Source organism: Ostrea edulis, chromosome 3, assembly GCF_947568905.1.
Source record: "Ostrea edulis chromosome 3, xbOstEdul1.1, whole genome shotgun sequence".
Lineage (NCBI taxonomy): Eukaryota > Metazoa > Mollusca > Bivalvia > Ostreida > Ostreidae > Ostrea > Ostrea edulis.
Window position 1 is genome coordinate 69,732,595 of NC_079166.1, and position 23,468 is coordinate 69,756,062.

The window sequence follows — 23,468 nt, forward strand, 5'->3', positions numbered from 1 at the left end:
AAGTCATGGCCCTGACACAAATCCATTGTAAAAACCTTTAATTTTGACATTGAGGTCAAGGTCATATGGAGGTCATGAAGGTACATAACACATCGCCTCATGGTGATACACTCATGTATCAAATATGGTATGCCTATGTCAAAGAACAAAGAAATCATGGCCCTGACACAAATCCATTGTAAAAACCTTTAATTTTGACATTGAGGTCAAGGTCATATGGAGGTCATGAAGGTACATAACACATTGCCTCATGGTGATACACTCATGTATCAAATATGGTATGCCTATGTCAAAGAACAAAAAAGTCATGGCCCTGACACAAATCCATTGTAAAAACCTTTAATTTTGACCTTGAGGTCAAGGTCATATGGAGGTCATGAAGGTACATGACACATCGTCTCATGGTGATACACTCATGTGTCAAATATGGTATGCCTATGTCAAAGAACAAAGAAGTTATGGCTCGGACACGAATCTGCACAGACAGACAGACGGACGGACGGACAGATAGTGATTCCTGTATACCCCCCTGAACTTCGATTGGGAGATATAAATATCAGTTTGTAATGTAGAAGATAAATAGATTTAATATTTATTACTTCAAATAATGAATATAAGGATTATTTTTTAATGTTAACATTTAATCGAAAAATTCATTATGAAAGCAACTTTAAAAACTTTAATCGACAAGATAAGGTCTTTGCATAAACTGTGCATTTACGAAGATAAATTAACCTTTCTATGATAATTTATTATCATTACATGTTAGATATGTATTAAAATACAAAGGAGATAGCAAGAATTTTTTTAAACAATTTGATGTAGTTTTTTTGAAAATTCAGAGTCACAGGGTAACAGCAAACGTCCTTCACATACAAGATATTTTAAATTTTGTTGAGATTTGTTTGCTGGACATGACTTTTGGTGCTTCCATAAGTCTGTAGCTACAACAACGGCCAAACAGTGTGCACATGGCAGGTACTTTTCTTTTCATTTTTTCTCGGTCTATACTTTGGTACGACAGTCCATGTTCCCTTTTCAATGAATGCTGCTGTCATAGGCGAGAAATGACTCCGTGACCTGGACTGGTAAATGTCCTAGTAAAAATAAACAAGTGAAATCAAGAGAACAATGATGTATATTTTTGTTATTATAAGAACCTGTGGCTTGAAAGGTATGCAAGTAGTTAAACATTAATCTATGCAAGTAAAATGACAAATTACACATAGCGTACCTAGTTTAAGATTTTTTTGGCATTTGGACCAAGTGGTTAGTTTTTTTTATCTGGGTCAGAGTTAGACCCCTCTCTATATTTATCATGGTATCACAGAGTTTGGGCCCAAAACGGGCTTAGCCCCTGTGTTTGAATCTGACAAAACTCAGACAATAAAAATTGAACATAGTAACAATACCTAATGATAAAAATAGGACATAATTAGCATATATCTATGATTTAAAACTTACTCAGTTTTTGGACTTGCAAGAGACATGCCCTAACTTCCTCATTCGTTCCATCTGGAATGATGATGGACTCACTGCTGATTGGCATCTCCTTGGACGGAATAGTAATCAAATCCTTAACCTCTGATGAAGAAATAATATGAAACAAATTTTAGCAATATTTGTTAAACGAAATGCTATAAAACATGATTTATTTTCAAACAATTGGAAATGGTACCCATAGCCATTCAAATGGAAAAGATAATGTAAAAACAGAAAGATATTGGGGATTTTATATCATATGAACAAATAGCATTTATTCTAATATTAATAACAATAGTCTAGACTCACAGTCTCATGTGACCATTCAAGAAGCTAAGAAGAAAAAAGTCACACAAGACTTTTGAATCCCTTTCAAACAGTTTTGGTCCCTTTCAAACAGTCCAAAACTAGTCTCCAGGGCTTCCTCATTCCTGAAACTATACTAACTCCAGAAATGTTATCTACATCTAAAAACTAGTTTTTAATTAATGCACATGTGACTGATTTTTTAAATTTTATATGCTTTTATGCTGTAAAAAATTACTTACAAAATGGTATAAGGGGAGTTGATTCATCAACTATATTAATAAAATTCTTGAAACAAATGGGATATAAAAGTATGTTAATGTATTTTTGGCTGGCAGGTAATGCACATCTTGGTTATGTTATCTGTAACCATGCAAATTTTTTGTACACTTTTACAAAGTGTTTCACAGGAAATTTCATCACTAATAAATCAAGATAATTCTGAACATTAACTGCATAAAAAAAATATTTCAAACAATGTTCCAGGTGTCCGACTTGCAATTTGCCATTTATATTTATTGACTAAGATACCTGGTTATCCCCCAATATATCCTTCAAACACAGATTGATTACATGATTTCTTTATATAAATACATAAATTGAAAAGTGCTTTTTCAAATGTCCAGATATTTATGCAAAAAAAATTGCTGTTTAGAGGTCAAATTAATTGCTGTATATACAGGGTTTAACTAAAGTCATTGTAAGGACATGGTACGAGTACTTGGATTGCCGAGTCATCAAACGCCTAGTTAAGGGATAAGTGATAATGACCTTTATGAGAAAAAGAGTAAAGACTTCATATACATGTAATTAACAAAACAAAACAATATAATGTTTTAGTCAACTTGGGACACCATTTTTCAATTACGAACAATGGAGTAAACAAATAGGTTTGTCTCAAAGTCACTTAAAACAGTTTAGATGTCATTTTGGTACTAAAAATCACAGTTGCTCATATCCTAAGGCAGAAGGTCACTTAATAGTGTTTTTATGTAGAATATTACATTGGATGGGACTAAATATGATCACATAAGACAGAGTCATGTAATACAGAGAGCTATGGCAGTCTAGATTGTATTATTCCAGTTTATCCCTTAAATAAGTAACTAGTTATTAAGTCAATTCATACAATGTTTCATAGTTACAAATTTCTGGTGAATCTATGCTTACAGCTCAGTAAGTTTCATTCTGCCTAGTCTTGAAAAGCATTATAAACTCATGAGATATATAATAAATTCTGTTTATAACGAATTAAAATAAATTGTTTGTCCCTGACACTTCACTATTACTGTAGTCTGCTTATGGCGATTAAATTGGTTATTTTCAGTCTCAAAATTGGGGGGAAGGGGGGATATCAATATTTTTGGTGTTGGGTATGGTACTAATTATGGGACCAGTTGCACAATGTTATTGTAGTATCACTAGCTCATTAGTTATGGATGAATTACATCTGTTTTAAAATATGTCACCAATTGCAGAATAAATGATATTTTAGTTTATATGTAATTTTTTTATTTTAAGAATTACTGTCAATCAAATATACCTGGAAGAACTGCAAGAATTAAAGGAAAAATTGGGAGAAACATATTATACAAATCTTGACTGAAATTGAGGGCAACACTGATTAGGGGGCTCACATTATCAATGCCATCCACATTCTAAAATTATCCTTGTCACCCAAACAGACTCTGATAATACTCCTTCACCCACAGGAATTATATTACAGACATACTAGCTGGGTTTTTTACTCATCAATCATTTACAAATCCTTGTATCTGTTAATTCTGCGAGCAAATCATTGCACTGTGCACTGTGCATCCATTGTTTATGTGTCTTGACTAATTACCTATTATGATGTCACATTGTTTTTGATTCGCGAAGGTTTATTTACATCAGTCAACGAATCTATAAATTGGATGCAATACATTGAAATTATCAGAATATTATCTCCATATTATTCCTATCCGGTCAGTATTAAAAAAAATATTGACTGGTCAATATCTTTTGGATAGGCTACCATTTCAATTGTTGACTATTCGTCAATACAGTGAGAATATATTACTGAATATAACAATACAAATTAACAACCTACCTAAGTTGAAGGAAATCCAACTAGTAGGAAGTTCATTCCTTCTAATAAACTGCCATTTCTTGCTAATCTGGATAATTTTGGCTCATTGTGCATAACTCCAGATAAATAGTCACTATTTATCTCATATTGGTCCTGAAAAATACAGCCTAAATTGCTTTTATTCAAATAAATACTGTGGAAACATTAGAATTTGTTGTACCTCAATTTTTGTGGAATTCATGGGTACCCCCACCAATGATTTTACATCCTAATCAAATCATATTTACATCCACTAAGTTTTTTCCTTGATTTCTTATGAAAATTGATAGGCTAATTAGAGGTGCGCGGTATTACCGGTATACCGGTGTACCGGTATTTTTCTGGTAGCGGTATGTACCGTGGTACACGAGGCGAAATACCGGTATATTCAAGTCTGATAACTCTTAACAAAAATATAAAATTCAAACAAGAAAAAATAATTAAAGAAATTTGTGTACACAGTGACTCACTTTATCTACATAGATCCCTCGTTGTAATGTAATGAAAGGTATGTCTAATAACTGCACACAATCGGTAAAACATGCGAAGTATAAAACGCGATGATTTGATTATTAATGATGTGAAAACAAATCAAAATTAAAGAGAAAAATAATAGGAAACATTTCATTAAGTAATTATTTTAATATACAAAGTAGATTATAAAAAATGTTATTATGTTGTTTGGTTTATGTGGGTCGAATACCATTTCTGCTTATTAGGCAAACCCCGAATAAAAAATAAAATAAAATGGCCGATGCAGACTTGTGTGTTCGAAACCACCGTTCTTCGCGCGAGTACAAATTCCTGCCGATTATGAGTGTCGAGTTAATGGGTTTGAGGTGCAAGAATATAGGAATTGTGGTCGAAGAACAAGAACACATTCGTGCGCACATGTTCTGGACAGACGTATCCAACAGGTAAAAGTTCTCGTCATTCCCGACTCCAAGTGTAAGAACTTCTAGACTTTGAGATCGTGTCAAATAAATTCCACAGGTTTCCCCCTATTAGTTATTTTGATAGTCGTTCCAGTCAGTAGTCCAGTCACAGTCGATTCTAGTCATGATACAGAGAGACTACTATATTGTATGTACAATATATGCTAACTTTTATGTATCGATTAGACTTTTGTTCTGTTAACTGGTTTCAAAATAGATTTAAATAAGATATTTTCCTTATTATTTATATTTGAATAAATTAAGTGCAATTTACAATCAATAAACTAATAACTGTTCATTATTTACAATAAATCGCAACTAAAATCCACTAAAATTGAATCATAAAATTAAAAGATTAAATCTGCGGTATACCGTGGTATGTACCGCGGTATTTTGCAAATACCACGGTATACCGCGGTACATTTATTTTCTGCGGTACCCAACTCTAAGGCTAATACAACAGTCTATGAACAAAATATCAAATCTAACCAGTTTGAATGACAAAGATTGTCCAGGTAGTTTCAGAGAAGTTAAAAAAGAGCCTATGGGCCACATTGCTCACCTGAGTCACCTTGGCTCATATTTAAAGATTTTTCCTATATATTCGCATGTAAAACTTTGATCCCTATTGTGGCCCGAACCTACTCCCAGGGGCCATGATTTTTACGAACTTGAATCTGCACTATGTCAGGAAGCTTTCATGTAATTGTAATTTTTTCTGGCTGAGTGATTTTTCAGAAGAAGATTTTTAATGATTTTCCCTATACAATGTACATTTGTATGTAAAACTTTGATCCCCTACTGTGCTTACCCCCCCCCCCCCCCGGGGGGGGGGGGGACCATGATTTTTATAAACTTGAATCTGCACTATGTCAGGAACCTTTCATGTAAATCATCGCTTTTCTGGCTCAGTGGTTCTTGAGAAGAAGATTTTTAAAGATTTTCCCTATATATTTGTATGTAAAACTTTGATCCCCTATAAAGGATGAGCGGAGCCCCCTCCCTCCAATTTAGGAGTACGAAGTTTGGACAAAAGAGACAATTTAGGTTCCTTTTCTGCTTGTCAACAATTGTAGAAGACAATTCTCCTCCGACTGTCCCTATACACTTTGAAAAACGATTCTGTGTGTTTGCTTACTATTCTAAATCTTTCCAAAATAATCACTCAGTGATACGAATTACATTGGTTTTGCAATTGGCAGCCATATATAAATTATAAAATAACTGGTGGCCACCAGTTAATGTATATGGCGGCCGCCAGATAATAAGTGGCAGCCACCAGTTAATTTATATGGCGGCCGCCAGTTAATTTATATGGCGGCTGCCAGTTAAAGTGGCGGCCGCCAGATAATAAGTGGCAGCCGCCAGTTAAATTAAGTGGCGGCCGCCAGTTAAATAAATATTAATTCCATACCCTGGCACCTATCGGCTTCCGTACAAAATCGATTATTCCTTTTAAAAATGCATGAATTTCCAGGTACGTTGATGAAAAGTTACAGGATGGACAATATTGTTCAACTTTTGACCTTCGGGGCAGAAAAAGGATTTTTCTGCAACAGCAGTTTTTGTTACACAAAACAGAAATAACTTTTAGATATTCAATCAATGAACCCAAAAGAGTTTAGAAGTTAAACTGTAAAGAGTAGAATGCCTAATGATTATAGCAAAACCTCAACCTTTGTTACTTTTACCCATCACTAGACCAACACAAATATATGCTACTAACCTTTTATTTTACATTAAAGCCTGCAAGTACCAAGACAACAGGGAGGCCATCTCTTTCCTGTAGAATTTCAAAACATATTAGATACAGAACTAGTAATAAATCTAAAAGCTAGGTAGATTTAGTCAAAACTTCTCTAAAATTAGAAATTTGGACATAACTCAGTTGATTTAGTTGCTATGCTAATCCCATGAATATTCAATCTACCAAATATATGTAGGCTATGGTAAAAATTTGACATAACACTAATGAAAGTACCCAATGTATTTATATTTTCTATATACATGGGGTTAAGGGTACATCACATTGACCTATATAACTATTTCGCTAGAAAATAAAACAAGTTTGAATTTTTGTACCTTGTCATTTGGATCAACAGAATTAATTTCTATGTCGACATCACCAGCTGCATATACATCAACAGGTATCACATATACATCAACAGGTATCATCACCTGGGTCTCCTTCATGCTGCCACCTGCAAGTATATTTCAAGCTCCTTAAAGTCCAAAGGTACATTTGTATATCATAAGCACTGAGTGACATTTTAGATAAATAAGCAATAGCATTTACTAAAATAAAGTTGAACTTTGATATCTCGAATATCAATATCTCAAATACCATGATGTATGCATATATGGAAGTGAGTTGGAATATCAATCACTGTCTCTTTATGTATTTTAACCTCAATATCAATGTCTCGAATCCTCGCATTACCTTTGTATTTCCTCAGCCCCAATGAGTTTGAGATACCTAGGTTCCACTGTACTTAATGACATCTTTACATCATAATGAAGATTATAATTAATAATAATATATGTATATTAGCAAAACAAAAATTTCACAAGGCCATCCTTGAAAATATTGCCTTGCTGCAGTAACTGAACTCATCACTATTTTTCTTCAACAGGTACTAGGTATAGTTTTTACTCTACCATAGATCTGGGCTATATTGGATGAGAATTTTAACAACATAATTGAACTACCTGAAATTAATGAAATAAATTATTTTAAAAATTAAGAACTTAAAATTTTTGTTAAATATAGATTGAGACAAGTCTGAGTAACCAATAACCACATACATATCTTTTTAAGAATCCCCAAGTTCAAAATACTAGCTATGAATTGAAAAAAAAGCATACACAAATAAGCTATGAAAGGACAAGGTACGGTTTTAGCCAAAATCTGCCCTGTCAAGGAAATTCACCAAAATACTAAATCTGGTATTTGAGAATGTGCCATTTATGAAAATGACCATTGTTATTCTTTATCTACCATAGTAGCTGCAATATATTCAACGGAAAACTTTATATTAACCTGACGATGTCACCAAATTTGACGTTAATTTTGACGTAATATACGAGAGTTCTCCACAAGCGATGTTTTGAGTAGGAAAATAAAAACTGTATCACACATAGAAATATTAATTCTTATAAATGCGAAATTATTGGTTTTTGTACTGATTTGAATGGGTATTAAATGGAAATTGAAACCACATCAGATATGCTGCACAGGGGCAAAAACTGCAGGTATATGTATTCGCGGAAAGCTTTTCTGGTGCAGAAATATAATGGTTTGAACACCAAACTAATTAAAGAAACATTTATATACTGGTAACAGTGATTTCTTATTTCTGTCTCCAACTTCCTTTATTGTGGCGAATTTTAAGATTTTTTTTAATATTTGTTACAGTTTCGCGTGCATTCGAAAAAAAAAAAAATGATGACATCAAACGCAGCTCAAATTCAAATCACTGAATTTTATGCGAAGTTTGAGTTATCACCAATGTAATTCTTCACGAATCGGAACACAATAGAATTCATCGGTATTTGTTTTTAATGTGGCATACGCAATATTCCATATAGGCCCTATGTATATTCTCAATATTATATTCGTGGTATTAAGCTGGAGCAAAATGTCATTTCATAGGTATTCTCAGGAAAAAATGCAGTGTTTCTGAGAAACACAACTTCAAAAAAAGGGAAGATAATTATGAAACGGTTACGGTTATCAGTGGTAGGGCATTCGCTTCATAACCGGGAGATATGGTGTGTTCGAACCCCGCTCATGACATGCCACATCGAACCTGAGACGTAGACATACATGTGCTCTTCGACAAACGCTCGACAAAAGTGAGAATCACGGGTCTTTCAGATAGACACCTGACACCACCTCGACTGTGTCCAGGGGTCTGTGTTTGCCCTACTCTTTATTTTGTATTCTTTATAGAAATTACGCAAATTCGAATTCATCACTATTCGATATCTTCAGCTTTTCGTGACCTTAAAAAAGGAGGTCCTGTGTCACAACAGGTACTGGCACGTTAAAAAAAATCAATGCTATGACCTTAAGTGCTAAGCATAGGTTTTATATGTGGTACTTCACATACAGCTGATGATTTCTCAATTTGAGTGAAAAGTTCTCGAAAGGACGTAAAATAAACAAACAAAAACAAGAAAAACTTTTTAAGTCAAAATACCCCCCCCCCTCTCTCTCTCTCATAAATATAGCATGCCTCAAACAGACCGTCTCTCATTCACATATTCACACACACACTCTCACTCACCACTATTCAGGCTTCTCCACAAAAAAATCGTCAGTGTGTTCGGTGCTGTACAACTGAGCGATACATGTACAAAGCTGATACACCCCAACACTTGGTTTGTGCAATTTAGTGTCATTGTATCCACTTTTGCCCAAAGAAACTCTCTGAAAAGTTGTAAAATACAAAACTCATTCGATAGTTTATATAAGAGAAATAAAACTTAAGACTTGCTAACCAACCCCCGCCCCATGATAAAAGAAAACCATTCAAATATAAATTGCATTTTCTCATTATGCAAGTATATACATACATCGTATATTTATCTCGAATTGAGAAAAACAAAATCTTGGCGGAATGCTCAATACTGCGAATCTCAATAATATATTTGTATATATCCATATGTTGTGTATTCGTTTTGTGTAACCCCCCTTCCCCGGACTGCATTTTATAGTAGTAGAGAAAGATAGATGAAATGTAATTGTAAGTGATACACTGGATACATGTAATCAACCCACTCCATTGACCAATGATACCAAAATCCCTATTTTTGTGTTTGTCAATATGTTTTCAAAAAGTCACCCCCCCCCCTTTTTTGAAAAACGATCTATGCGCCTATAATCTATTTCAATTTCAATCATTGTAAATTAAAATACATATCGTAATACGAGTAACACATAAGGAGCAAATTATCTTTCAGGCACCTCAATCATACCATTTAAAAATAATTTTAATGAGTAACATATATTCCTTTTAGGACTAATGCAAGTAAAAAGTGCCTTGCAAGAAATGTATATTAATCCCTATCTCAGCTACACACACTTTTTTTGTTTTGTATTGTGTTTTCAAAAATGAAAGTGAAGTGTTCCCCAAACAACGAAATATTGTTGTAACCATTGCAGATATAGTAGAACACTGAAGACCCACAGTGCCACCGGTCATCCGTTTTTAAGGTCATCTCCGAGGATCCGTGATATTCACACCTGATGCCGAGCGTTTGGCGATGGAACTGTCACTACCTGTTTTATCGACTTAGGTCTGTCGCGGCCGGGATTCGAACCCCGGGCCTTCCGCATACGGAGCGAACACTCTAACCGCTCGGCCACCTGTATATTTATAGATAGTGTGCGTAAAATTTTATATTCGTGAATAACCATCGTAAACTTTCTGACAAATAAATTGTTGTCTTTGAAAAATATAAAATGTTACACTCGCACTAAATACGTCACTGATGTACGTACGTACCTAGGTGGATATCGTCGTCTGCTAATTTTCAAGGAGTATATTATTTATTAAAAGAATCGTCCATCGTTATATAAACTATTTAAATGTAGTTTGCCTGGTATGTAACATGAATTCTCATGAATCGTCGGTTGGTGCTATTTATACACCGTTCTGTTTACACTATATAGTCATAACAACTAAAAAGGCATCCGGTCTGTAAGATAGGCTTAAATTTATCCGGATTTTTATTATTATTATGATGATTTTAATAAATGTCAATGTGTTTAAATAAATAACTATATGAGCATATATTATTTGAAAATATATTTACTACTCAAATGATTCTCATTTCCTCTTCAACCGCCACGATCAACGCAAATTGCGTCACGATGGCGAATTTGTTAGCATCTTTTAACCGATATTTTAACCCCTCTTCCATCGTCGCCCGGGATGAAACTAAGACGAATTGTAAGTTATTTAGTAAATTTTTAATCCATATAAAAATTATTCCGGGCGACGAGGGAAGAGGTGTTCAATTTCACAAGTTTATCAATATAAAAACCATGAAAACACCACAAATAGCCTGAAAGCCCTTACTTTATTTGATTATATACTACGCATGCACGTAGATGAGTTATATTAATTGATTTCCATATGCTTTTGAGAGTTACTATAAGTTACTCTTTTAGGAATTTGACATGAAAACATCTGCAACGCAAAATAATTTTCCTCCATAAACACCGGGCAGAATTTGGCCAAAACCTTTAATCTTAAATTACAGCAGAAAATGACATAATGACCAAAAATAAAGCTTTTGGTCAATTTTGGACAGTTTTTGCCCTGCCCCTAGAGCCTCAGGGGTGCTGGAGTCCTGAAATTTACAATTTATGTCCCCCTTGTCCCATTTATGCTTCATTTCTGAGTTTACTCAGGTGACCTAAAAAAAAAAAAACCGCTAAAACGCATCAAAGATGCATATAGCCAGGTTGCAGTTTGGAAAATTATTCACAAAGTAAAAACATGCACGTATTTAATATAGTTTATAAGTATGAAGCTTTGAATGGCCACATTAGGTATTTAGTGTGATAATGACCTTGACCTTTGGATTTCAAAAGCAACATGAATCTTGAATGTCATCAGGATTTGAAGTCTGATAAACATGCACCAGCAAGTACATGTATAAAAGATAGAGGCAAGCTCAAATCTACAGTATATAGTGAAAAAGAGACCTTGACCTTTGGTCTTTTGACCTCAAAATAAATAGGAACCATCCTCTTTTGGATGTGATCAAAATATGCAAATCTGATAAAGATGCCCCTAGTAGTATGAAAGTTAGAGACCGGACAAGCTCAAATCTATGGCATTTAGTGACAAAGTGATCTTGACCTTTGGACATCAAAATAAATAGGAACCTTCCTCTTTTGAATGTGATCATGTTATGTAAGTTTCACAAAGATGCCCCTAGTAGGATGAAAGTTAAAGACCGGACAAGCTCAAATCTATGGCATTTAGTGACAATGTGACCTTGACCTTTGGACATTAAAAATAAATAGGAACCTTCCACTTTTGGATGTGATCATGTTATGTAAGTCTCACAAAGATGCACCAAAAAGTATGAAAGTTAGAGACCGGACAAGGTAATTGTGGACGCCGACTGGACGCCCATCATTCGCCAATTTAAAAGCCGAGATTTGTTATGCAACTCGGCTAAAAAGTAAAAAGAAAAATGTAAGGTCTTCTGTAACAAAAGACCATCGTAATATAATAATTTAAACCAGACTTACTAGATTTGTTTTTATCCTGAATAAGTGTGCATTCAATGGATGATTCAAAATCTTAAAATTTGCACTTTAAAACAGCTCCCCACATTTGTGTGGAGGGCACATCTTTCTTTTTAAAAGTATACAATCCAAAAATGACTTTAAATGTAAATTATCAATGTACCTGAGAATTCCATGGATAAGACTTTAGTCCGTAATCATATAATAGTTCTTCTCCTTCATTAATGTCTCTGTTATGAATAAAATTAAAATTTGACAACAATAAAACAAAAAATTATTACTGATTAAGGTCAATTATATCATATTATACAGTTATTATATTATACAGTTATAGACTTGATATAAGGGAAACATGATTTGCTGGACCTTCAAAACAGAAATGTTGCCCAAATTCAAAGGCCGAGGCCGACATTTCTGTCTGAAGATCCAAAAAATAACTTTACTAAATCCTAGCCAATAACTGTTTTGTTATACCCTTCATTCAAATATGAGTATATTTTCGTGTAGTAAACAGCCATTTATGTCAAACTGCACTTCCGTCATTTCTGACTTCTGCTGAGATTGGATGAGTGGTAAAGACCCATTTCATGGCCATAAGTAGGCAGGACCTAAACAAAACAGTTGTTATTTAACTGGAGTGACAAGAATCTATCAAGGTGCTAAATGCTATTCACAGAGAAACATTGATTGATTGATTGATTGTATATTGTTTAACATCCCTCTCAAGAATATTTCACTCATATGGAGACTGCCAGTGAAGGGCTGCAAAATCTAGGCCTATGCTTGGCGCTTATGGCCTTTGAGCAGGGAGGTATCTTTATCGTGCCACACCTGCTGTGACACGGTACCTCGTTTTTTTTGGTCTCATCTGAAGGACTGCCCCATTTAGTCGCCTCTTACAACAAGCAAGGGGGTACTGAGGACCTATTCTAACCCGAATCCCCACGGGATCATAGATGGAACGTAAAATAAATTGAAAATCTATCTAGCCATCGTTTTAGAAATTCAAATAAAAAAAATATTCATTGCATTGAATCGTTTATGATTATTTATCTTTATTGACTTCACTTATATATAATTAGTTTGAGGATGTTAGCAATTGGAAGATTATGAATTTCTCTAACCATATAATAGTATTTTACAACACTGCAGTTCATCTCTGGATATGGTCTCACGTTAAAAAAATACTACGAAATTAACTTTGCAGTAGATGACAGGGTAGATACTCTTACTATCAACACACTCAGTTTGGGATGCCCAGTTGACACGCTTGGCCGAATCTGTCAATCAGGGCCTGAGCAACTGTTTCTTCTTTGATTGACAATCGGTATGTTATTGATATCTGTGCAAGTAAATTTGAGGGAAGGTGGCTTAAAATTGGGTCTTTAATCAGTTGAGATGGTGTGGTCCAACAATTTTTACGTTTGATTAGCAGACTGGTTGGCATCTAAATTGTTAGTCCAGTCAAACAAAAATTCATTTTGTTGGATTTTTTGTTTGTAAAACATATAAAGATGAATATTTATATAAGGGTGTAAAAGTATACTAGCTGCAATAATGTAGCCCTCTCCAATATCTTTTGGGGGGAGAGAGCTACAACTCCTCAGGATCTCCGTAATGGTGCAAATACGGGAGTGATCACTCCCGCAACATTTTCGATCATTCTCAACATTCGCTGACTTTCTTTACGTCAATAAAATGATATTCTATGTTTCTTAGTCAAGATATATATTTAGAACTTGCAACTTAAGATTTGTGAGGATCTACTCTACCGTTTTCAACAATTTCGATACATTCCAATTTCTCGATTCATATTTGTGCACCATGTTTGATGTACTGAAGTTTCTAATTCTGATTGTCAAGTTATTTGCATATGCCATATAAGGTAGTATTTACATCAATGGACAAGTACGGAGGAGAAAGCTATTTCGTCGGTATTAAAAAGGATTAGATGTAATATCAAGTTAAAAAGTGAACAGCAGAGTGTAAATTCTTTCTGCAACCATATGATTTTCCTTTCTTTGTCGAGTGGCTCGAATAACTACATTTACGCGCAGATTTCCAATGTTTAGGTTTTTCAGTAGATCCACCTACGATATCTCGCAATAACAAGCATGGCGGAGCAGACAAAGAATTTTCCAAGCTGTATATGATGTTTACTGAAAAACACCTTTACTAGACATACCCAAGCACAAAGTATGTACTCCCTTTGGTGTAAACAACATTTTGGACTAATACATGGAGCTTATTATCGGTTATTCATAAAATTATTTTGCACCATTACGGAGATCCTATGGAATTGTAGCCCTATCCCGAAAACGTCAGAATAAAAAAAAAATTGGATAGGGCTACATTTTTGCAGCTAAACAGTATACATACATGTACATTAATTTACTGAGTTGGAGGGCAACACACATTGTTGGACCCGAGAACAAAACTATTGCCCAAGGCAGACTGAAGGCAACACTTTGGTTCAGCAAAATGCATTTTGCCCTTGAGTCCACTCAAAGAATAATTTGTTATATACCTTTTATCTTTCAATGTGACAAAATTTTGATGCCAGTTAACTACAATATGATATTATCTTGGATAGTTCTGTATGTAGTAACTGTCTAACATTTAAACAAACGTAAACTATTGCTGCTCTGTAAAAACATTGCATTTGGAAATGTTTGACATTGAATAGGAAAGATTCACATAGGAAACAAGCATTTTGAGAGCAATGTACAAGCAATACATGTTCCCTACCGGCACCCAAAATTCCATTAAGGGATATTACTTAATGTGCTAAATACGTTTCGAGAAAATTCGGACATAGATATGTTAATTTATTTTTCATATAGAATTATTTTGAGAAATCATGCATATTATATCTTCAAGAATACTAAGAATAAACGCTTTGTTGGATAGAATGTTACAATTTGATCTGCAGCATTACTTACATTACCGTCTTCTCCTTTTTCCCCACCTCGATTTCAATATATTGGGGCACTAACCCGATCATAAATATGAGAGACATTTAAAAAATATTAACTTTAACACCTATTGATAAAAAGTAATGAAAGTCGAATTTGATAAGTAATAATTGCTATGTTGGATCTGCAGGATAAATTCCCGTCTTCTGTTTTCTCACCTGAACACTGATCGAGCGTAGCACTAACCCGACCGAAGACAAGTCGCATTTATCACAATAAATACGTTACCTTTATAAATTTAGATATTCACCTGCTTGCAGTCTTGTATCGGAAAAAAACCATGTAATAAAAAAGCACCCTTTGTGACCCGCCACCTCTGACATGCTCAGAAACCAACATCCGGTATCATCTTTTCTTTTCCGCCGTTGTGGAGTGCAGTCACGTTTTTCTCGAGGAGGAAAAGAATTTTTTCTACTTGCTATTTTGGCTAAGTATTGCATGGTATTTGTTGATATTACTTTATTACATTATTAAGCATTATGGCGAATGAAGGTGAAAATGTTAAATTACCTTTTATTGCTGTAGAGGGAGAGTATTGGGACTCTGTTGACTCTAGAAGTTTTGGTCCCATGGAATCTGACCCTTTTCTTTCTTATGGGAATGTCATGGATTCTCCAGGAATTCCTTCTACCCCGGTTACTTCGGTAGGTCAAATTAGAGCTACATCTACTATTACGCGACCTCCTGGTAGTCCGGTGGCTAGTTCTCGCCCTGAGAGTTTTCCTTCGGGTAATCGTAGGGAGACGTTTTATCGGTCTAGGTGGCCAGCTAGATTTCCTCATCCCATGTATTCTGTGCCACCTTATCCCTACTCGACTCAACCTGTGTGGACAGGGCAAGGTTTTGTTAGTAAACCAAACTTAATGGAGTCCTCCAATAAGGACGAAATTAAATGTTTGGTTTCATCTATTCAGAAACTGGAGGCTTCTATTTCTTCAAAATTTGTGACAGTGGAACGTAGACTAGATTTGATTGAAAAAAGCAAATCAGCTACGTCCCCCACTGTTCCTGGGGCTGCTCTTGTCACCCCTCGGCCCGCTTTTGATAATAAAGCGGACGAGGAGGTTGACTCATTATCTTTGGCTCCAAGTAGTCAAGAGGCATCTTTTCTGAGCGATAATTGCCTATCTCCGGTTCCTTCAGTCGATGAAGTTGGGCTTTCTCAGGAGCAACTTCCGGTAGAGAATCTCACTCTGAAAGACAAAGTGTACGCAATTCGTAGAGAATTGTCAGGTCACGATTCTTTAGTTTCTCCTCCCAGGAGTTCTCACATACCTTCTGATTTTCAGTCCTGCTCTGGTCTTGTGAGAGATTCTTCTAAGTCGTATGCTTCTTTTCCCGAGTCTAGTCATTTTAAATCTGCATTGGCTTCCATTAATTCTCATCTTGTCGACGATCAGATGTCCTCCAATAAGGCCTCTAATTTAGTTAGACAAAATCTGGCTTTTAGTACATCTTCTTTCCCTGGTAAGGTTAGAATGAAGTATTTTGATATTCATGATGTTTCCTTGGGAAAATCTCAACCTGTTTTTGATAAGACTTTTTCCAATCTTCTTGGTGCTAAGTCTTCTGAGGGGGTCAAGTTATCTCAGACTTCTTATTCTAGGTCGGAGAACAATCTTCGGGGTGTTGCCGCAGCTTTACAATATGCGGAGCATTTTCTTGCTGCTGCAGGTGCCTCTCTTAAAGATAAGGGCGAAGAATTTGATGATGTTCGTTCTTTTCTTCTCCAAGTAGATAGATGTCTTTGCACTTCTCAGCTCTTGAATCTTGGCACTATTGCCAATTTTTCTTTAGCTAGGAGACAAGAGATTCTTCAAAAATCTAACGTCTCTGAGTTTCTTAAAGACAACCTACTTTTTTCTCCTCTTCATAAAGAGCAGTTATTTGGCATCTCTTTACGCAAATTACAAGAGGAATTACACAAAGAACCTCCTACTGTTAAAGTAGATGTACAACTCAACAATGGTAGTTCTAGGCGTGTTTCTTGTTCTTCTAAATCAGACTCTTCTATAAGTAAGTCTCAAGGTGCTACTAAATCTGGCTCTTCTCTGCAAGGTTCAAATAATCTTAAGAGAAGTAATGAGCATCGTTCTTTCCCATCGGCTTCGGGATCTAATAATAAAAAACCCAAAGTAGCCAAGGGTAAGAAATCTCAGTTTTGATGCCTCCCCCCCTCCTGTAGCACAATCCACTCTTTCCGAGGAAGTAGGTGTTCCCTTTCCTCATCTTCCTGTGGGAGGACGCCTCTCTCTTTTTCTTCCTCATTGGTCCCGTCTCATTTCGGACAAATGGGTTCTTTCTGTGCTACGGAGGGGTTTAGAGCTTCAATTTCGAGAACAGCCTCCTCTCTCTGCGGTTCCTCTGGAATTTTCTATGACCAGAGACCCGTGGAAAAATCTGTTGTTACAAGAGGAAGTGTCTCTACTTCTCCAAAATAATGTATGGGAAGAAGTAAGTCCACCTCTAGGTTGGGGGTTCTACTCTCGTCTCTTTCTTGTACCCAAAAAGAATGGACAAATGAGACCTGTGTTGGACCTCTCTTTTCTGAATCAGTATCTGGTGATTCCACATTTCAAAATGGAGACCAACAGGTCGATCAGAACCTCTCTCCATACAGGGATGTGGACGTCTTCTTTAGATCTGACGGATGCTTATTTTCATGTCCCTATAGCTCCGGCTTATCGGAAGTTTCTTCGTCTGGTCTGGGAGGGCAAGGTATATGCTTTCAGGGCAATGCCTTTTGGCCTATCTACTGCTCCACTAGTGTTCACAAAAATTTTTCAAACAGTGGTTGCGTATCTACACTCCCAGTCCATTTTCATCCATACATATCTAGACGATTCTCTGATCAAGAATTTTTCTTTCAACCTTCTTCATCAACATACTCATCGAGTTATTCATCTTCTGTTGAAGCTGGGTTTCCTTATTTCTTGGGAAAAATCAGAGATAGTTCCCAGTCAGAGTTTCATTTTCCTAGGGGAACAATTTCGAACAGATCTTGGGATAGTTCTTCCTCCAGAGGAGAAATTTCTCAAGCTTCAGTATCTGTTGGATCAACTACTTTCAGCCAAACAGGCTTCAGCTCGCCAGTTTCTACAACTGATAGGTTTTCTGATTTCTCTGATGGACATAGTACCTTTAGGTCGTCTTCATATTCGCCCCATTCAGTGGTATCTTCTGGAATTTTGGGTACCAGCCTCACAACAGTGGGAAGCTGTTATTCCCATTCTTCCCAGATTGTATCCTCATCTTCTGTGGTGGTCAGTGAGAGAGAATGTTATGATAGGTTGCTCGCTAGACCCCCCAGTTCCTTCTATGACCCTGTTTACAGATGCTTCTCTGACAGGCTGGGGAGCTACCCTGGAGGGCAGAGAGGCATCAGGTATATGGTCCGGTCTCCAGTTGACAGAACACATCAATTTACTGGAGATGCGGGCTGTTCTTCTGGCATTGAAACAATTTTCCCAATTTGTTCAGGGTCAATCTCTGATGATAGCCACAGACAATACAACAGTAGTGGCTTATCTGCAGAATCAGGGCGGCACACATTCTCAGTCTCTTTACCTTCTGTGCAAAGAAATTCTGTTGTTTTGCCGTTCCCTGGGAATTCGCTTGTCAGTCAGGCATGTTCCTGGCAATCTGAATCTAGTAGCGGATGCTCTCTCAAGGTCACTGCATCCAGTGAATACAGAATGGGAGTTACATCCAGCAGTCTTTCAGGAGATCTGTCTCAAGTGGGATCGTCCTCATATAGACCTCTTTGCTACGCATCTGAATTGCAAACTGCCAACGTTTGTGTCTCCGATTCCAGACAACAAAGCTTTAACAGTGGATGCAATGTCTTTCGATTGGAAGGGGATGTTTTCTTACATGTTTCCTCCTTTTCGCCTCCTTCCCAAGATTTTACACAAAATCAGGGTAGAAATTTGCAAGACCATTCTTATTGCTCCAGCATGGCCAAAACAATCTTGGTTTCCAGATCTTCTTCAACTGTGTTGTGCGAGACCAATTCTGCTTCCTCTCAGGAAAGATCTTTTGTCTCAATTCAAAGGCAGGAAAGTTCATCAGAATCTTTCCAACCTGCATCTACACGCATGGTTACTGTCAGGGAATCTCTCAGACAGGATGGCTTTTCTGACAGAGCAGCCAAACGTATCTCTAGTTCAGTCAGAAAATCTACAGGAGCAATTTATGACTCTAAGTGGAACATCTTCTGTTCTTGGTGTCGTTCAAAGGAAATTGATCCTCTCGCAGTTACTGTCCAACAGTTAGCTGAGTTTTTAGTTTATCTGTTTGAAGACAAAGGTTTCTCTCCCTCTACTATTAAGGGCTATCGTTCAGCTTTATCCAGAACTATAGCTTTGTCAGGAGGTCCTGATTTTGGGAAGAATGAGTTCTTGTCCCTCATGGTCAAGGATTTTTGTTTGGAACGACCTAGACAACGTAGGCTGGTTCCATCCTGGAATTTAGCTTTGGTTCTTAGGACTTTACAATTTCCTCCTTTCGAACCTTTATTTTTAGCTTCCTTTAAGTTTTTGACCTTGAAGTGCTGTTTTTTATTAGCTTTAGCTTCTGGTCGTAGAAGGAGTGAGATTCATGCTTTCTCCATTGCAGATTCTTGTCTCAGATTTTCTGCAGATAATTCTTCAGTTACTCTGTTGACAGATCCATCTTTCTTAGCCAAGAATCAGTTATCAGACAAAGGTTCTGGACCTATTGTTATTCCTGCTCTACCTAAATCATTAGGTAATCAGGATTTATGTCCAGTGCGTACACTTCAGAAATATATTTCTGTTTCGTCAACGCTCAGACCTACTGGTTCTACTAGACTTTTCATTCCTATTAAGAAAGGTCTAAAGGATATTTCGGCTAAGACTATTTCTACTTGGCTTTGTCATACTGTTAAGATGGCTTACCAATCTTCATCTCCAGAAGCCTTGTCTCGTGTTCAAGTTCAGGCACATGAAATTAGAGCATTGTCTTGCTCCTGGGCTATTTTCAATTCCTCCTCTATGTCGGAAATCATGTCAGCTGGTTATTGGAGGTCTGATAGTACCTTTTATAACCATTACCTTAGATCTATGCCCCTTCATAGTGACAGTTTGTTCTCGCTTGGACCTCTAGTTTCAGCTCAAAAAGTGGTTTTTCCTCCTAGCTGCCAATCTCAGGGGGATTCAGCTCTACTTTGAATTCTGCTTATCTAAATTTATAAAGGTAACGTATTTATTGTGATAAATTCTAAATTTTTAGTATTAAAATTTGTATTTGTTAAATAAATACTTACCTTTATAAATCAGAGGTCCCAACCCACCTCCCCTTCATCCCCCTTCTAATTTTTTGTTTTATGTCAAAGAATAGATGATACCGGATGTTGGTTTCTGAGCATGTCAGAGGTGGCGGGTCACAAAGGGTGCTTTTTTATTACATGGTTTTTTTCCGATACAAGACTGCAAGCAGGTGAATATCTAAATTTATAAAGGTAAGTATTTATTTAACAAATACAAATTTTAATACTAAAAATTTAGAATTTATAAATATATCTGTTGATCAAAAGTAACGAAAGTCAAACTTGATCTGTAGTTTCACGGAAAGACAGAGATAAAGACTATAGTCCCCCTGGTTTCATCGGTAGGGGACTAATACATTTTAAAGGTATAACAATCATATGTTATATGAAACTATTCAAGCTGCTCCCAGTAGTAGTCTAGCTTATACGGGCACATGATCACTGATGCAAACAAAATTCTAATTATAGAACATCTTAAATAATTCAAAATACATTAATTTTTGTAAGTAAAGTAACAATTGTAAATACCTGGTTGCAAAAAGACACACTGAAAAACATAAAACATTGTATCACCCCCTCCCCCCACAGATTAGGAATTTTGCGATTCGAGAATGAATTTATTTATCTATTTTTGCTAACTGTAAAAAAAAATTGAGTTGAATTATTTTTTGTCGGGGGTGGGGTGAGGGTAAGTGTAATGCGCAGAGCACCCCCCCCCCCCCCCGGCAACACACACGGATTAGGGTTTCGCCTCTGGGAATGTTTTAGGGTATTTATTCTTCTTTTTTTTTTTTTTTTTTTTTTTTTTTTGCTTGTTCATATTGAAATTAAAATTTTAAAGGGGGGTGGGTGGGTGAGTAAAGGTGCAACCCTTCATCCCTTCCCAGAAAAAAATCCTGGATCAGCGCCTGGTATGAATGAATTAATTGCATGGCATGGTAGAAGAAAACCGGCAAATTTTGCTATGATTTTTACTGTGGCAGACCAAATCTTGAAAATGCTTCTCCTGTACGTCCCGTAGGGATCCGGGTTAAAATAGGTCCTCAGTACCCCCTTGCTTGTTGTAAGAGGCGACTAAATGGGGCGGTCCTTCGGATGAGACCGCAAAAACCGAGGTCTCGTGTCACAGCAGGAGTGGCACGATAAAGATCTCTCCCTGCTCAATGGCCATAATCGCCGAGTATCTATAGGCCTAAATTTTGCAGCCCTTCATCGGCAGTTGTGACGTCTCCATATGAGTGAAATATTCTCGAGAGGGACGTTAAACAATATTCAATCAATCAATCATGTGCATATGTACAAAGTAATTTTGTCAGTTTTAATGCTACACAACTTGAATGTTTAAAAGAGTCGGATGAAATGAATTGAATAGTCCGTGATTTTATAAAATGGCCAGCCCTGTGATTTGGGTAAGCTCTAGCTGCAGTTTGATCAAATTTTATTTTATTTTACTGTATATGTTGTCTCCGGTATGACAGTGGGTATGGGCATTTTTGGATTCCATGTTTACAGTGAAAATTCTTAAAACCTCATGCTATAAGCATGGTATATTGATTGTGCATTTCTAACCGATCGTTGGAAGAAAATTGACATAATTTAATAAAATTCAAATAGAAATGTCTTCAATCTAAAGTCTTCAATGCATGTTTCTGCCAACATGTCTTCGGTTGATCGTATGTATGGGAAATTTTGTCATTTGTACATCTACACGGATATTTCATTGACAAATCGCTGTGGAAATTTGCCTGCTATGTATTTGAAACATATCGTTTGAATGAGGTCATCACACGACAAAATCAAGTGAAAATGCCTTTCAATTACTGTTCATGTTTTGTTGTCAATGTCCTCAGTTGATAGTATGTATGTGTTAATTTTGTGATTTCCATCGTTGCAGAGATAATTCATCGAAATGACGTACGTTCGAGTATGAAGGTTATCGTATGATGATGTACACATAAAAATGCCTTCAGTATTCTATTTTATTCTATTATTTATTTATTTTTTTTGCTGTTACGTGTCTTCTGTTGGTCATACTTGTATGAAAGTCTATGATGTTTACGTTTGTTTAGTAAAATTAATTGACTTCGTGCGTTGGATATAACATTTTATAGTATGTATGTAACATTATGTTTGTAAAAGAAGATACTGAATCTATGATATGTTGCCTAATAAGCAATAAAATGAAAAATAAATAACACATACCTTCATCTGTTTGGGTGACATTGATTGTCCTTGATCTGTATGTTTTGAAGCGCTTTTATGACCAAGAAGGCATGTAAACTTCCGTTTTAACACGCACATGCGTATTACGCCTCGTGGTGTGTATACGGCCATGCTGGCTGACTGGAAATTTTATACACACCACATACACAAAACTACAAAACACCTCCAACTGGTCCATGCATTAATTTTTATATATATGGTTTATGGCATGGTTTTGAGCATTTCTGAAGAGAAATTCAAGTGAGGACCGGATTTTGGTTCTCACTTCATTTTTGTGTCCTCAGTTGTTGCTGTGTAACCTGACGTCGGTTCTCAGTTGAGACCGTTTACAAACACACACACACACACACACACACACACACACACACACACACACACACACACACACATAAAAATAAACACAACTTGTAACTTACAGCCCAAAAAATTAATATATATACTAAAGAAGAATATAACGGTGCATAAACCACATGTATGACTGATTTAACTAAAAATCAAGTAAAATTATTTACAGTAGTAAAGTATGAATTACTTGACTGTCCAAGATTACATGTATTTTGGTAATCAATATTCTTAGGGAGCTGGTCGTCATTTATAACCTCAGGCCGATAGGTATTAATACGGACAATCGTACTTGTAGGTGCCTGAAGTGAAAATCAAAGTATAATTTACTTGACTTCACTGTATACAGTGTATATATAAAATATTTTCAAGAATAAAACTCATATGAACTTGGAAATATTTAAAAATTATGGTAAATATCTTGTAATAGGCCTGTAGAGATAGCAACCATTTCAGCCCCCCTCCAAATATGCTAAATCAGTGCGTGAAATTATACAGTCAGGCCCAGACACCCCATACTTCTCATTTCACTTTT

General features: G+C 36.1%; 1 long non-coding RNA gene across 4 annotated transcripts; it reads right to left on the reverse strand.

The window, feature by feature from the left end:
- Positions 1-580: 580 nt before the first annotated feature.
- LOC125667819 (uncharacterized) lies at positions 581-15,101 on the reverse strand. 4 transcript variants are annotated; one of them, XR_008801175.1, is made up of 8 exons: positions 15,046-15,082; positions 12,578-12,711; positions 12,267-12,333; positions 6,916-7,034; positions 6,560-6,616; positions 3,881-4,012; positions 1,465-1,584; positions 581-1,097 (listed from the first exon to the last, which is right to left on the reverse strand). It is a non-coding gene; the product is annotated as an uncharacterized LOC125667819 (long non-coding RNA). The 4 variants fall into 4 exon arrangements; XR_008801173.1 differs by lacking the exon at positions 12,578-12,711 and having other exon boundaries at positions 15,046-15,101; XR_008801174.1 differs by lacking the exons at positions 6,560-6,616; positions 12,578-12,711 and having other exon boundaries at positions 15,046-15,101.
- Positions 15,102-23,468: the final 8,367 nt, after the last annotated feature.